An 18,324-nucleotide genomic window follows, 5' to 3' on the forward strand; every position below is an offset into this window, starting at 1 on the left:
CCAAAACGTATCAGCCTGTGTGTCTGTCTGTCTGGGGATCAAGGTAGCTAAAGGTTGCAATCTATCTACCTAATTAGCTAGCATACATTAGCTACCTGTAGGAGCCACATTTAAAGTATTTTCTGTGTTTGTTATGTCACATTTTTTGAGTCAATGGGCGAATGGGCGTGTCGTGTCTGTTATATCTGGTTGCTCTTACCTGCTCACTTTGGGATGGATGGAGAGGGAGTGAGCTTGGGAAGGACGATTTTTGTTGACCTGCAATCGCATTCACATTTACTGCATTTGTATCATGCACTTATGCTATCAGTTGCATTCGTTTGCATTCAATCATACTTGAACTGGACTGGAAACAATTGTATATTTGCTTGTTTTATTTGCAAATAAAAGGTCAAACAGACAGTTTCTTTCTCTTCTTTAGTCCCTTTCTGCCTTTTTTTTTTGATTGCTACAGCCACAACACTACCCATCTAACAAGCTAGCTAGCAAATGTTAGCTACCCAGCTAGCTATTGCCTAATTTGTGGCACTTGTATTTAATATTAATTTGAGTTATTATTTAACCCCTTTTGGTTAGACTTGCAGTGTCATCTGTGTGTACCATGCAGAAAGCGAGTGTTATCACATAAACAATGTTGACATGGTTTATTATTAAGCAGACAGGGCACTCATGCGGCCAGCAGTTTCTCACAGCTCCAAAAGTTGTCATCATTTTAAACTATATGTTTTTAAGATACAGTTTTCACCTAATATTATTGTAATGGTTAGTCTGCCCATATTTTAATTCAAGAACAGTTCATTCAAAAGCTAATGAATAGTTTATTTGGCAAGTACAGAAAAGGTTGGTATAGCTGGCTACGCTATGCATAGTAAAAGTGCTCTTACCACAAGTAGGAATACAAAATACGACAATGTGAAAGTGCCCTAAAGCCGGCGAAACATTCGGTGAACACCACAACTATAACACGGCTTAGTTGAAAACTTGTTTCTGATTGGCCAATACAGGCATTTCAGATTGTCTGGTCAATTTAATCAGCTTCAGACAACAAACATTAGGTTTCCTCCAATAGAATACACCATGGAATACATTTTTAATATTCATTTTATATTTGTTGAGAGCATAAAACTTTGAATTCATGTTGGCTGTTCCCAGTAAAGAGGGAGCAGCACAAGAAGGCAGACAGGAAGTTCACAATAACAGGAACACGGTATGGGCTCTGGTTGTGTTTAAAGACGGGTTAATGGAACATTAAATGTGAACAGTCTTTACAGTTACAGAAAAACTTGATCAGTGCTGCCATCATTTTTATCATAAAATCCTTTTTAATCAAAATTGTGAGTCAACTTGTTGGTTCATTTAGTAGGCAGCTGTGTAATAATCGGGATAATGTGCAGCGCGGCAGTCATTAATGAAAACCCTTGAGTCTGGATGGGATGTTACTTTTTCAGCAAAAATGCTGCTAATTAATACCTTAGAGATAAAGATAGAAATGTAATGTTAAGCTATTATCCTTTGCAGTTTTAGTCACTGTTTTCAATAATGATATCTCGGTAAAAAAAGTATTTGAACTTAAAAAATATTTTCATATTTGTTCAACTTTACGTTAAGGGAATGCTCAATAGCCATATGTACTCTGAAACCTTTTTAAATTGCAGCAATACTGACTTGTATAAGTGATAATAGATAAAGGGAAAGGAAACTTGTATTTTTAAACTAATTTAGGAAAATCCTCACCTGATTTGAAACAATATTTTAAATAGCTTTCAAAGAAAATAACAACAACTAATTTGGTAATTCCATGGTTATACTACTAAAGATAATTCAAAACAAATCTAATACAAGCACAAAAGTTATAAACAAGACTAAAGGACTTCAAAGACTCTAATCAACCTTATTTAAAACAATGATGCTGAATCATTTTGTGATTTTCGTTGTGTTTTTCTTTCATTTATTTTTTGGGATAGAATGTAAGACATATACATGTGTATTTTTCAATGTATTTTTGTACTAACATGTGCTTTCAATTATCTGTAATGTATCTTTTCTGTAACAATGTTAATTCAGTTATTGGGAACATGTATGTTATTTATACTCATGTTTATACTTATATTTTACACTGTGTTTCTATTTGCAGTTTGTTTAAAGTGGACAGTAGCAGTTCTGTAAATTGTACATTTTCTTTTTTCAAAACAATGCAGCTGCTTGTCTCTCTCCCCCTGAGCTGATTGGAGGTTATTCAGATCACCTGTTGGCTGCTAATTAAGAATTGAGAGCAGCTTGGTGCATTTCCACGCTCAGCCAATCAGAGTGTGAGGAGGCCCTTTCTCTACATCTTAAGAGAGGTGAACTACACACCAAAACATTTGGACCCTTCGGCCTCTCAATACACACCTCATTTCAGCACACAGTGTCAGACAGACGCTCTGCTCTTTAGGCCATTATTAGTTTGAGTGAATATCAAACAATTGCTTTCCACTACGTTACCTGCATCATGGCAGATTTGAGTGTTGTTTATGAAAGCGTTTCCAAAAGTGATGGCTAGTGATGGGCAAATGAAGGTTTTGTGAAGCACTGAACCACTTCAGCCAATTGTTTCGAACATGGGTTCATTACTCAAAGCTTCAGTTTTAGTGACCTCTCCTGGCGAAGTGCAGGTCTGCAGTGGATTTAAAGGACCTTTGCCTTAAATTATTTTGATACACATATACACTAAGACTGAATATATATATAATTATATATATATATATATATAATTATATATATAAATATATAATTATATATATAATTATATAAAGATATATATATAATTATATATATATCTATATATAATTATATATATAATTATATAAAGATATATATATAATTATATATATATATATCTTTCCTTGTTCACAACTTCTCCACATTTGGAAAAATCCCTCACACAAGGAACAGATGATGCTGGCATGCATAACAATTGTTTTGCCAGTTTGATGGTGCATCCAGTACGCCAGTGGGTCTTGTGATCTTTCTAGGTGGATCAGTCATGTACCGCTGCACCTCCACTGAAGCATCTGCTGTGGCATTCATTGTGTCATCATCAGTACTGAAAGGTTTCAATTTGTATCTTTTTTACTTATACTTATGTTGTCCTGCATTTTATCAATTAACTATTTATAACATTACGTGTTGATGATAGATTTTCAATTTTGCTGATGTGGAGGGCTGTTCTGTAGGTTTTGTCAGGTGGGTCGTTTCTTATTAATTGTGTGCATAAGTGTTGAGTGTGTTTATAAGCTTTCTCTAAACCCCCTTTACAAAATGACCTTGATTGGAGGTTATTAAGACCACCTGTGGGCTCTTAATTAAGAGTGTGAGCAGCTTGGTGCCTTTCCCCTCTCAACCAATTTAGAATTTAAGCGCGCCCTTTTTTTAAAAAAGTTAACAAAGCTGGAGAACTACAAACCCAGGACGTTCTGACCTTTCACATCTCGATACAAAAGGAAGTTCAGCAGATAGTGTCAGAGAGAAACTCTGCTCTTAAGATCCCTTTGCTGCCTTGGGATTTATTGTGACTTTAAGCATTTCCTAATAGAGGTTCACTGACTTTATACTCACTTGGACACAAGTAGATATAATGCATACCTACTGTACCAACAATGCCATGTTTTTAGGGTACCTAGCCAAAACAAATCAAACAGTGCAGGAATAAAGTATCGAGTTTTTTTCATCTTTAAATTTGGAAAACTTCTGTCCAACAGCTGTCTACTTCTGCCACCTAGGGGTGCCACAGCCTCATGTTTCTGAATGAGTTTGCATGGTTTTAACTACTGTATGTTGTGGGGAATGTGTTTACACAATTGCAGAGGGGGAATTTGCCTCCCTTGCTTATTAAGCCAACACACAAGACCCCATAATGTAAACTATTACATTTTCCACCCCAAAAACATGTTATGCATTACATTAATGCACATCACATTTTTATTGTAAATCCTGCACATTTCTGCTCCATGCTACCTCCTTTTTTATTCTGCTTTCTGTGTCTCGAATTCTGAAAACCGATTCTTATTTTAAGGGTGTAGCTTTGGTTTAGTTTTGCATTCACACTTTTACTGAATAAAAGTACCATCAAAAAGTATGAGGGGCCCCTAGGGACATTTATGAGGGGCCCCTAGGGACATTATTCAGAAATACCGTTCACACACACATGTGAAACACTCTCACACACACAACTGAAACCAAAAGCTCTCATAAACACAGGTGAAAATCTCTCACACACACATATGAAATGGTCTCACACACACATGTGAAACACTCTCACACACACAACTGAAACCAAAAGCTCTCACACACACATGTGAAACACTCTCACACACACATATGAAACACTCTCACACACACAACTGAAACCAAAAGCTCTCATAAACACATGTGAAAATCTCTCACACACACATATGAAACGCTCTCACACACACATGTGAAACGCTCTCACACACACATGTGAAACGCTCTCACACACACATGTGAAACGCTCTCACACACACATATGAAATGCTCTCACACTCACATGTGAAACGCTCTCACACACACATATGAAACGCTCTCACACACACATATGAAACGCTCTCACACACACATGTGAAACGCTCTCACACTCACATATGAATTGCTCTCACACACACATATGAAACGCTCTCACACACACATATGAAACGCTCTCACACTCACATGTGAAACACTCTCACACACACATATGAAACGCTCTCACACACACATATGAAACGCTCTCACACTCACATGTGAAACACTCACACACACATATGAAACGCTCTCACACACACATATGAAACGCTCTCACACACACATATGAAACGCTCTCACACACACATATGAAACGCTCTCACACTCACATGTGAAACGCTCTCACATACACATATGAAATGTTGAGTTCAGTAGGGAATTAGGAGTGCATTACAGTTACAAAGGAAGGCCTTCCTGTCACATGAAGGAAGCAGGATGCTAAATTTCAAGGAAGTCAACTTCAACCACAATGAATGTTCATCTGATCCCCATTATTTTCCAAGTCCAAACTTTATTTTTTGCAGTGAGAGGTAATGAAGAGGATGTTTTAAGTTGTTTCAGTAGTGCTTTGCAATGCATTGAGTCACTGCAAAGTGAAGAATCCAACAATTTGGATCAGGAGAGGCTTTTTCGAGTGCTCGATGACCACACACGAACTATATCTGCATTTCTTGCTGTGTTAAGGTATGGTCATGATAATAGGGATGTCAGTGAGCTACTAGGATCATTATATAGATGCTTTCGCAACTTGCTGCATGAACATGAGGCCAGACGGAGATCCACTGATGTGACAAACAATCTAATACCCCCAACAACCTTGAATGGCCATCCAGGTCGACCCCAATACAGCATAACCGCTGAACAGATTTCTCATTGTGTGTCCATTGGTATGACATGGCAGGGAATTGCATCATGCTTTGGAATCAGTCGAAGAACCCTATACAGACACAGGCAAACTCTGGGAGTTGAGCCATTAAGATATGCAGTATTGTCAAACCAAGATCTGGACAGCATTGTGACAAATATACTGCAGAACACTCCAAATGCAGGTGAAGCATATGTAATTGGAAGCCTGCGATCACGTGGCCTAAGAGTTCAGCGTTGGCGGGTCAGACAGAGCCTGCATCAAGTTGATCCCATTGGGCGGTCATTTAGACGTCGTCATGCTATACGACGAAGGGTCTACAGTGTTCAGGTCCCCAACCAATTATGGTAAGTTGACTTGTAAACTGTTCAGATGTGCACATTTTAAGTACATACTTTCTTTAATGTAGTGTATATCTCCCAACAGGCATTTTGACGGCAACCACAAGCTGGTTAGGTGGCGGATGGTCTTTCATGGCTGTGTCGATGGCTTTAGCCGGACTATTATATACTTACGGTGCTTATCTAACAACAGAGCTTCAAGTGTCTTGTCATTATTTATAGAAGCAGTAGAAAACTTTGGTTTGCCTTTAAGGGTCAGATGTGATCACGGTATGGAAAATATACATGTTGCCCGTTTTATGTTGGAAAGAAGGGGGTTGAACAGTCGTAGCGTTATTACAGGTGTTTCAGTACACAACCAAAGGATTGAGAGACTATGGGCAGAACTCAATAGAGTTGTATCAAGACACTTTGCAAATATTTTTAACTTTATGGAGGAACAGGGTATACTGGATTCATTGAATGAACTTCATCTTTTTTGTCTGCATTATGTCTATTTACCAAGAATTGAAAGGGCAGTAACAGAATTCATCAACCAGTGGAACAACCATGGCCTCTCCACACAAGGGGGGCAGACACCACTACAGCTGTGGCATACAGGTCATAAACAGCGTAGGAATCCATCCGGTTATAAATGACATTATTGATGTTGACACCCATTATGGTATTGATGAAGAAGGACCATTACCTGAACTTCAAACCAATAATAATGTTATCATTCCAGACATTGATCTTGCCATTAATGAGACCACAATGAACAATATTCAACAAGTGAATCCACTTGAAAATGATGGAAACCATGGAATACATTTATTTTTGTCACTCTTGCAGTATATTCAGTCCACATACGAGTTACTTTGTAAATAAGCTGTTTCTCAACACTAAATGAACCTAATAAACATTTTTTCAAAACTATAAGAAGCATTTGATCAAAGTGTTTTTTTCAAAAAGACATACTACGAGACAAGCAGAGACTGAGACTTTAAAGATTGCAAACTTTATTGCAACAGCAATATTATGAACTAAATATGAAATGAAATAAATGAAATGAAATAAATGAAATGAAATAAATGTGAAATAAATATGAACCAGATATTGGTATTGACTTAATAAAACTACACAGGTAAAGGAAACGTAACATTCCATTCCATAAAAAGTGTTTAACAAAGTGAAATAACACAGGAAAAAGTATTAAACACACATGTAAATGTCTTTACCTGTGTAGCTTTACTTATTGACTTTTATTGAGTCAATTCCCATATGTGGTATAAATCTCAAACGAATAGCTGCATCAGAAAAATATTAAAATATTTAACGAAAGAAATGTTGACACGTTGAAAACTGATTTCCACCACTGTATATTCATGACCTGCCAAACCCATGAGTGTTCCCTAAAGCAAAGTCAAACTTGTCTTTAAAGAGTTCATATGACACATGTAGCGGCAACCTGATGCAGTTGACACATGTGTTGGCCATAGGGAACAATGGTGTCGAGGCATAGTCGTCCTCTCCCTTGTGAATGAACTCCACAGAAGGTGTTGGGGAAAAGCCGATGGGTGGCACCACAGAGGCTCCTGTTGCGAAGGCCAATATTTTTTGTAGTTTGGATGGCCCTTCTTCTTCTATACAAAAAAACAGAAAAACAATTGAAGTGGTAGTTGGTCTAATTAACATGTTTATTGAACATCTCTTGAGTTATTATCATTAGCTGATGATGGCATGTATTCTTTGTAGGAAAAACTATTTTTAAAGTAAAAATATAAATAGATGCATCATTTTACGAGTAGTATAAACTATCAATTACCTTCTGCATCCTGGAGATAGTCTCTCCAGAACATTACAACTATCTCTTCTGCAGTTCTCTTGTTGCTCCCTTCTGGAGAGAGTGGAATGCTGAAGAGATTGTCCATCTGGTCAGCAGTGAGAAGACTTGCCTCATAGCAAAACAGGGGCTTAAAGCTGTCAGGATGTCTCCTGATTTTTTCAAGAACCCCAAGAGTCTTCAGACCTTCACAGAATCTGTACAAAGTACATGGAAACATTTTACTAATTTTGCATAATTTAAATAGGGTTCCTAATTCACTTATGAATTGTCAATTTGTGACTTACTTGTATATACAAATAATAGTTTTTAGCTTTAGTGAAGTTAATCCTACAACATGTTGGTCAATAATTCAAATTCTGATTCCTATTCTGATTAACCTGACGAAATAACCAACACTGAATACCTTTGAAATGGACCTTGGACCCTGTGGACAAGCTGAAACATCACTATGTCCTGTACCAGCAGCTCCCTGTCCCTGATTGACTGCACAGGCCTTAGACATCCTGCATTAGCCAGGTACTCAAGTAGAGGTGCCTTTGACTCCTCAAGCTCCTCAACCGTGGTACTTTCAGATACCTAGCATCACAAGGAGCAGCAGGTTGGCTTGTTATGGGGGCTACTTGTTATGCTTATAACTTATTAGTTAAAAACCCAGACACTAGAGGACTGCATAGTTACATGATAACAAAAGGTCCCTTAACAGTTGATTGAGGTTCAGGGTTTTTTTCCCACATAGCTACAATGTCACAGAAAACATAGAAATTATAATTGGCTTGTCTGTTGGATTGTGGTGAAATTCAAACTACAACACATGGAAAGTGGGCATTCAGCAATGGACTGGGCAGGACCGATACTGCCTCTCAAAATGTAAAACAGCAAGAGAACATTGTAATATTACCTAATTCTAATGGAATATAACATGTAAAACTACCAACTGACCTTTTTGACTTTCTCAAGGAGTTCTGGGTCAGCTATGTCTTCTACAGCTGGATTTGCTGAACCATCAACAAGAAGCGAAAACACTGTTGGTGACAGGAAGTTTGGTGGTGGACCACCATGCACCTAACTCACTGCAATGGCTCTGCCAGCGTTGTAGTACCGGTCCTCTCTTAGAGCTGCAAAACAATCACATAAAAGGAAATGTAATATTGAAAAATGAGTAAAGACTCATTGCTACATATTATCATGGATTTTATGTGTTATTAAATACATTGTAGATCAGTTTGCATGTAAAAATCACCATACACTAAAATAGCTCCCATTATTAATAAAAAAACAACAAGACATTACCAGTACTGTCAAGAGCGAAGTTCTTGCTGTTTTCTTTTCCCTCAAACATGGCGGATCTGGCAATGGTCTCTGAAAAGACTCCCTGGATTTTCGTCCTTTTTTTTCAGTTATCTTTCTAATATGGTGAATCTGCCAAACTGAATCCCACTCCACCTGCCAGCTAAGGGGCGGAGACTATAAATAGCCTGCTCACCCTTTAGTTCATCCTTTTGCACTCCCTGCCAGCACACCAATTTAACCCTGTGTCCTGAGTTTCCTCCACATATCCTGAAGTGTGCGTCTTCAAGTTAACGTGAGTGGTCAATTCATTGTTTATTGTTTCATTTGTATGCCTTTGTGGTAGTTTTGCTGATCCCTTTGTTCTCAGACATGTGCTAGGAGCCATGTGGGAATTGTTTGTTGCTTGGTTGTTACTTTGCTGTTTAGTTGTGGATTGCGTATTCACACATGATTGTTGCTTGTTCGTTGCCTTTGCTGTTTAGTTCTGAATTGTGTATTTGCACATGATTGTTGGTTTCTCTGTTTGATGGACCACTTCGTTATTTAATTGTAGTTGTATTGTTTCTTTGTTTTCTCATGCAGCACACAAAATAATCAAGACCAAAAGGGAAAATAAATACTGGTTCTTGCAGTAAACCCTGCCTTCTCCTTGCCTCATTGCATCCTTGCCCTTTGGGTCTTCTGACCGAGACCCTGTCTGCTCGCCACACTCACTCTCCCCGAACCAAATCACCCCTACAGTTCCTTCAATGGTCCTTCGAGCCGGATACTGAGTGAGTGATACCATGGCAGGCAACGGTAAGGAGTCAAGAGAGTTGACGTTGCCAGAGAAGGCCCCCCAAGCTGGAACCAGAAGTGAGGGGACGGTATCCAGACCTACACGAGAGAGACGTCCACCTGACCGCTATGGCTTCCTGGATCCTGATGGGAAACTCTCCAGCCAGCCCAAAAGCCTCCCTCGTCACAGCCAAGCAGCCGTACTGCCGCCTCCACCCCCAGGTGCTGTTGATGTCCAGGCGGATGACCATGAAAACCCTGATCAGACGCTGAGAGAGAACACAGCCGCTGAGGAACGAGGAGTGGAGGAGGAAGAGACGACAGTCGAGGAGGAAGAAGAAGAGGACTATGAAGTTACCCACGACTATGTCCAGCTTGAATCAGCAGCTCTTCAGCCCGCTCCACTGCCCGCTCCCCTGCCCGCTCCACTGCCCGCTCCACAGCCAGCTACACAGCCAGCATCTGCTCCGATCCACCTGAGAGATGTGAGACCTGGCAGATCCAGGGGCAAGAGCGACAAGCGTGAGCCACCACCAAGGTCGAAGACGGCCTTCTCTTCTAGCTCCACTTATGCTAGTGGAAGCTCCCGAAGCTCACGCAGGAGCCAACAGGTGGAGCTCACCCCACAACAGGCGGCCATGGTCGATGAGAGGAGGAAACTTGGAGAACTGCAGGAGATACAGCGTCAGATTGAGGAGGAACAAGCTATAGATGAACGGGCACAAGAACTGGATAGGCGAGCACAAGAAGCTTTGAAGGAGAGAGAGAGGATGACCCGGTCTCTTACTCTACAGCGACGACTACGGAAAGTCCGAAGAGAACTGGAAGAGGCTCGATTAATCACATCCTTCACTGGGGATGTAGGAATGACCACAGAACATCCACCCGCTCCGCCAGCTATGTCCAGTGTGAATGACCCACCTCAAGTGCTTGCTCCTTTTTCCCTGAGCTCCAGAGTCCTGGATTCAGCTGAACCTGTTGATCTGTTCTCCGAGCAGCAGGCTCCCCCTGAGGTTCCTCAGACATCGGTCTCCTATCAAGTTCCAGTGAGTGAACAATCTCTTTCGTACCACCACTTACCTCCAGCTGTGAGTCTACCTGTAGATGCTGTGAGTCAAGCAGCAACTTCTGATCCTACTGCTGAGAGTCACACATTACTTCAGACTTCCAGTCCCGAGCATGCGGCTCCATCACCTCCTTTGTTTCACCACATAGCGCTGACCGCACCTCGTCCGGCCAGGAGTCAGAGGCCTTCAGATCCGGTTCGTGAGAAACCTGCACCTCTTTCCTTGCCTAACCCCATTGAGAGGGTATCAGAGGGCGCTAGTATAATGGAGCTTTTAGTAGCGACTGCCTTTGGCATCCCGAAGCCAAGATTGCCTTATTTTGAGAGCGGAAAGGAAAGTGACTTTGTTCTGCTTACCATGGCGTTGGAGAATCTCTTAGATATCCACGCTCACCTTTCTGAACAGTACAAGTTTCAGGTCCTTATGGATCACTTGAGGCTGCCAAGTGCATACAAACTGGCAAAGTCCTATATGCACGCCTCAACTCCCTACACTTCCGCTCTTGCTGCCCTTAAGGCAAAGTATGGCCAGCCACGGCAGTTGGTCCAAAGTGAAATAGCTAGCATCCTCAATTCACCACCTGTCAGACTTGGTGACAGCAACGCTTTCCAGGACTTCGCTCTTTCTGTACATTCATTGATTGGCATGCTGAGGTCAGTGGAAGGTGCAGACGGAAGTGAGTTACGGTGTGGCTCTCACGTAGACAGGCTTCTTGCCAAGCTCCCCATTCAAAACCGAGACAGTTTCATTGAGCACTGTTTGCTTCGTGGCATCTTGAAAGAGGGTTCAGAACAATCATACACCTTGGAAGATTTTTCAGCATGGCTCAAGGTTAAAGCCCGGGCCAAGAGTATTGCCCAACAAGTCTCGGGACCTGCGTCAGTGGAGAGACGAGAGCCAGTCCAGAAGAACCTGGGGAGAAGGGCGACGCCGACCACGATGTACCTGAGCAACACCGCCACTGTGGAGAGCCAGCCTGATGTTCAACCAAGCCATGGAAGGGGGATGACAATCCATGGGAAACCCAAGTTCCAACCTTTTTGTCCATACTGTAACAACAAGGAACACTTCCTGGGAACTTGCCCGAAAGTTAAAGAATTTAGCCCGTCACAACTGAGAACCTGGATAGAGAGGAATGATCATTGCTACAGATGTGCCCGCTGTCATAAGCCAGATAATTGCACCCTCAAAAAGCCTTGCAATGTCTGCAAAGAGTTGCATCTCACCATCCTGCATAACATCATACCTCAACCGTCAACATCTAAAGGCCCCCATGGCTCAGAGAAATCAGCAACGGGAAACACCCTCAATCTGCTCGTCCGTGCACCTTGTTCTGCAGACACTCTGTACATGGATCAGCCAAACAGATCTCCCCGTGTGATGTTGAAGGTAGTCCCAATTTTCTTGATCAATGGCCGGCAGAGGCTGAAGACATATGCCATACTTGACGATGGTTCAGAAAGAACGATCATCCTAACCTCTGCAGTGTCCCAGCTGCAACTAAAAGGACCAGAAGAGGTCCTGAATCTCAGAACTGTGCGTCATGAGGTGATTCCCATAAGTGGTGAGACAATCTCCTGTTCAATCTCCCCAGTGAGCCAGAAGAAAATCAAATTCCTTATAGCCAATGCCTTTACTGCTCCTGTCCTCAACTTGGCTGAGCATTCCTGTCCCGCCTCTGACCTGCAGAGGGAGTATTCCCACTTACGAGGCCTACCCTTACCGGACTTTGTCCAAGCCCGGCCGCTGATCCTGATAGGCTCAGATCATTCCCACTTGTTGGTGCCCAAAGAGCCTGTCCACATGGGACCTTATGGGGGACCCATCGCCGTCCATACTGCCTTGGGTTGGGCTGTTCAGGGCCCAGCCAATGCCTTACCTCGACTTCAGACTTCTGATGTACAAGCCTTGTTCACACTCTGCAACACTGTATCCTGCCCAGCTACTGCTGAGTTGATGGAGAATGTGGAGAGACTGTGGAGACTCGATTCCTTTCCACACCGTAAGGAGAAGGAAGTAACCCGCTCTAAGCAGGATCATTATTGCCTGGAGCTGCTCGAGACGAAAACTGCAGTGAAAGAAGCAGGTGGAGTGTCTCGATATGCTACCCCATTGCTCAGAGCACCGAACAGTCCACGGCTAACCTCTTCAACCCATAACTTGTTGCCATGGCTGCGAGGAACTGAACGCAGGTTGAAGAAGGACCCTGAGCTCATTGAGATCTGCAACCAGGAGATCCTGAAACTGGTCGAGATGGAGTATGTGAAGGAGGTGGATCCCAAAGATGATCAGCCAGGTTCAGAATCTTGGTATGTTCCACATCACATCATCAGACAAGCGAGTGGAAAACACCGGCTGGTGTTCAACTGCTCTTTCCAGCTTCATGGCCTGAATCTGAATCGCAGCCTTCTTCCTGGTCCAACTCTGGGTCCCTCTCTTCTGGGCGTGCTCCTCCGTTTCCGTGAGCACAGCGTGGCCATCAGTGGTGACATAAAATCTATGTTCCACCAAGTTCATCTACTCCCTGCTGACAGGCCACTGCTAAGATTCCTCTGGCGAGCTATGGCTCAAGATACCTACCCAAAGACCTATGAGTGGCAGGTGTTACCTTTCGGTACAACTTGTAGTCCTTGTTGCGCCATTTATGCCCTGCAGCGTCAAGCCAAAGAGCACCCAGAGAGTGATGAGGGAGTGATGAACTCAGTGTTGAGGGCATTCTATGTCGACAACTGCCTGCAAAGCTTCCCTTCTTCGGCCACAGCCAAAGCACTTCTGGACAAACTTCGTTCCACACTGTCTCGCGGGGGATTCGAAATTCGCCAATGGGCGAGTAATGACTCCCGCGTTGTCGAACATCTCCCTCCAGAGGCAAGATCTGCTAGCACGGACTTGTGGCTCTCTCAAGCTGGCATTGACCCCCAGGAATCCACCTTAGGTTTGCGCTGGAGCTGCCTTCCTGATAGCCTGGGATACAAACACCGTGTGACACCCATCAAGATTCCCACACTCCGCCTAATCTATCACACTCTGGCCAGTCAATACGACCCCTTAGGGTATATCTTACCTTATACCACCAGGGCCAAAGTGCTGGTTCAGGACTTGTGGAAGACCAAACGAGGCTGGGATGACCCCATCATTCCATCTGAACTGGTTGACCGATGGCTGAAGTGGGAACAGGAACTGGCTGACCTCTCAAGCATCAGACTGCCTCGCTGCTATGTGCCCTCTTGTGCTGACCAGTCAGGTGTACACAGAGAGCTGCATGTTTTCTGTGATGCCTCAGAAAGGGCCTATGGCACTGTGGTCTACTTACGTGTCCATGACAGCCAAGATCATGTTCATGTGGCATTCGTCATGGCCCGCTCCAGGGTGTCACCAAAGAGACAGTTGTCAATGCCTCGACTTGAACTGAGCGCGGCCTTGGTAGGGGCGCAGTTGGCCACTACCTTGAAGTCTGAACTTACCTTGTCATTGGCCCGAACCATCCTTTGGAGTGACTCCACCACAGTGCTGACCTGGTTGAAGTCAGAGTCGTGCCACTACAAGGTCTTTGTTGGCACTCGAATCGCAGAGATCCAAGAACTCACAGACTCAGATGACTGGAGGTATGTGGACAGTCCAAACAACCCAGCTGATGACCTGACCCGAGGCAAGACACTGCGTGACCTGGCGCAACCTAGCTGCTGGACGGACGGACCTGCCTTCCTTCAGCACCCTGAGACTTGCTGGCCTGTTGCTCCAGGTGTTTCCCACACCTCATCCCTCACAGACAGCACAGAACTGAGGAAGGCTGCTACGTGCCTGAATGTTTCTGCTGCCCCAGTGTATTGCCGAATGCCTCTAAGCATCAAAGCTGGAGTGACCTCATCACCGCTACTGACCAAACATTGACTCAATCCGACAAAGTGACCGAAGGTGCAGCAGCGGAAACCTTCATTCTACAACAAGCCCAGGAGTCATGCTTCCCTGAAGAACTCAGCGCTCTCCGTAAAGGAAAGCCTCTCTCTAGGCAAAGTAGTCTACTTCAACTCTCTCCTGAGCTTGATCCAGATGTTGGGCTGATGCGGGTAGGAGGAAGACTACGCAGGTCCCAGGACCTCGACCCAGACATCATCCACCCAATCATTCTGGACCCAAAGCATCCCACTACGCAGCTCATCATTAAGCACTATGACGAGTCCCTGCGGCATCCGGGGCCAGAGAGGGTCTTTGGAGAGTTGAGACGCAAGTATTGGATCCTGGGAGGAAGACCAGCCATCCGTAAACATCAGCACAGTTGCAGAGAGTGTCAGAGGTGGAAATCCTCTCCTGAAGTGCCCAAGATGGCTGATCTGCCCCCGGCAAGGCTGCGTCTCTTCAAACCACCATTCTGGTCCACTGGTGTAGACTGTTTTGGACCCTTTATCATTCACCATGGCCGTAGAACAGAGAAGCGATGGGGAATTATCTTTAAATGCTTAACCACTCGTTGCTTACATCTGGATTTGCTTGGAAGCATGGATGTCGATGCCTTTCTCCTAGCACTCCGTCGTTTCATCTCCCGTCGTGGCAAGCCCTTTGAGATCTGGGCGGACAGGGGAACAAACTTCCGTGCTGGGGACAGGGAGTTGAATCAATGTTTCCAGGCCATGGAACCCAAGCTTCAGGAACACTTGGCCAATCAGCAGATTTCCTTCAACTTCAATCCGCCATGTTCTCCACACTTTGGAGGAGTCTGGGAGCGCGAAATCAGATCAGTCAAGAACGCCCTACGAGTGATCCTCGGGAATCAGACCACTTCTGAAGCTGTCCTTCACACTGTCCTGGTTGAGGTAGAAGGCATTATGAATTCAAAGCCTTTAGGCTATCTTTCATCTTCTGCCAGTGATCCTGATCCGGTCACTCCCAACTTGCTGCTGATGGGGCGGCGGGACGCCTCCCTGCCACAAGCCATCTTTGCCAACAGCAAGCTCCTTGGGCGAAGGAAGTGGCGTCATAGCCAGATGTTGGCGGACCATTTCTGGACACGGTTCATTCGTGACTACTTGCCTAACCTACAACCCAGAGGAAAGTGGCTGAGGGAAGTCCAGAATCTGGAAGTAGGGAAGACTGTTCTGATCCTTGACCCCCAACTGCCGCGGGCCTCTTGGCCAACAGGTCGAGTAACAGCTGTCATGGCCGGTAGAGACGGACGTGTTCGGTCCGTTGACGTCCAGGTCGGCCGTCAAACCTACACCAGACCAGTGTGTCGTCTGATGGTGCTTCCAGAGTTGGAAGAAGAGTGAGTCTTTCTTTCAGGAGGAATTGATCCCAATTCCGGGGCGGCTATGAAAAGACTCCCTGGATTTTCGTCCTTTTTTTTCAGTTATCTTTCTAATATGGTGAATCTGCCAAACTGAATCCCACTCCACCTGCCAGCTAAGGGGCGGAGACTATAAATAGCCTGCTCACCCTTTAGTTCATCCTTTTGCACTCCCTGCCAGCACACCAATTTAACCCTGTGTCCTGAGTTTCCTCCACATATCCTGAAGTGTGCGTCTTCAAGTTAACGTGAGTGGTCAATTCATTGTTTATTGTTTCATTTGTATGCCTTTGTGGTAGTTTTGCTGATCCCTTTGTTCTCAGACATGTGCTAGGAGCCATGTGGGAATTGTTTGTTGCTTGGTTGTTACTTTGCTGTTTAGTTGTGGATTGCGTATTCACACATGATTGTTGCTTGTTCGTTGCCTTTGCTGTTTAGTTCTGAATTGTGTATTTGCACATGATTGTTGGTTTCTCTGTTTGATGGACCACTTCGTTATTTAATTGTAGTTGTATTGTTTCTTTGTTTTCTCATGCAGCACACAAAATAATCAAGACCAAAAGGGAAAATAAATACTGGTTCTTGCAGTAAACCCTGCCTTCTCCTTGCCTCATTGCATCCTTGCCCTTTGGGTCTTCTGACCGAGACCCTGTCTGCTCGCCACACTCACTCTCCCCGAACCAAATCACCCCTACAGTTCCTTCAGTCTCCATCAGCAGCCTCAAGAATTCCCTCCTTGGCCCTCCTAAATCAATCCCTTCCTCATTTCTCCCCATGTCATCTGAGAACTTTACAGAAATCATCAAGTTTGGGTCGTAGGATACCCTTTGGAAACCCCGCATGGCTCCTTCCCAGACAGCAGATCGATTCATATTGAACCTGCACTGTCGTTTTGTAATAATTTTGCTTGAGAGTTCCAGCAGTATCTCCTGACTCGGGACCTTTTCTGCACTATAAAGACAAAAATTATCAAAAACACAGTAAAGTTACACATTTTAGAATAACCCTTTTTTCGTCATTGCAAGCATCCAAATAATCCTCAATGTGTACGTCACAATAATTTAAAGGTCAATTATCAGATGACATCCTTATTAGTTATCCTGATCTGTCACGCTCGCAGTCTGTGTGGGCTACTCACATTGGACACCCATACTGGCAATAATGGCCTTGTTTAATTCCTCGTCATCTGAGGAGTCGTCAGGAAGAGTTGACACAAGTGCTAAATATGATGAGTAGTCATCATGGCCGCTAGTCCCATGGTTGCCATCACTCCTTGGAAGGCAGCCTCCATCTTGACTGCTTGTGCCAGGGCCGCCATCCGCTCCTTCCACTACTAATCTACTCCTTTTAACAGCACTGGTAGCTGGGTGGTTGGTGGCATCATCATTATAATCATCGTCAATACCAGTGCCAGTGCCAGGATTGCCTTTACCATCAATATTGCCAGTACAGGGATCATTATTTCTCATTTCTCTTGAGGCTGCCCTGGTGGTGACACAGCTGCTCATGCCTGCAGGGATTTGCAGGATTTCACAACAATCCTCATCACTGTCCTTAGCAGTTGATCTGTCAGTGGCAGAAAGTTCACTTTCCTCCTCTGAGTCAGTCTTTGAAACAGAAAGAAAGAAAACCCAAAATGATATATCAAAAGCAAAAAAAGCAAGACTTTGAAATTAAATAACCTTAAATAAAAAATAAGTAATTACATAACCGATTAAAATAGGGAGCCTTTGTTCACACTCTTCTCAATTTAAATTGCTCTATTTGAATTTAATATAAACTTTAAATTGCTATAAGCAGGTAACAGTTAACATTTTCTTTTCAAAAGGTAATTATACTTAATTTAATTAAGTGGTAAAACAAACAAAAAAGCAAACTTACTAAAAGGGTCCTTGATGGTCTTACATACAGGGCTTTGGTTTTAAAAACCTTGTGGATTAGCATCCCATTCAGCTCCTGACCCTCCTGGATCTTAGGGGACACCAACTTATTGCCACAAGACATTACAAGCTGGAGGCTACAAAGAAGATGTAGGATATTACAACAAGAAATACTTTACGGCTAAGGGCTTAACAATATGATGTAACAGTATGCTTGTGTTAGTGTGTGTCTGTCTGTCTGTCAGGTTCTTGCTCCTATAAGGTGTGTGACTGAATCCTGTACATTTTGAGCCAAATTCAACTTTTATGTGTTTTTATAAATGAATGACGTCCTCCGGAATATGCTCACCAAAGCCTTGTCTGATACGATCAATAACAGTCCGGTGGTCCCAGGCCTTCTGGAATTCAAAGGCACTGAGGATATGTCCATGTTTGTGT

At 43.5% G+C, this 18,324-nt stretch overlaps 1 pseudogene; it reads right to left on the bottom strand.

The window, feature by feature from the left end:
• Positions 1-6,897: 6,897 nt before the first annotated feature.
• On the bottom strand, positions 6,898-17,475 carry LOC134881890 (G2/M phase-specific E3 ubiquitin-protein ligase-like; annotated as a pseudogene).
• Between the last annotated feature and the right edge of the window lie 849 nt (positions 17,476-18,324).

Source organism: Eleginops maclovinus, chromosome 1 (genome assembly GCF_036324505.1).
Source record: "Eleginops maclovinus isolate JMC-PN-2008 ecotype Puerto Natales chromosome 1, JC_Emac_rtc_rv5, whole genome shotgun sequence".
Taxonomy (NCBI): Eukaryota; Metazoa; Chordata; class Actinopteri; order Perciformes; family Eleginopidae; genus Eleginops; species Eleginops maclovinus.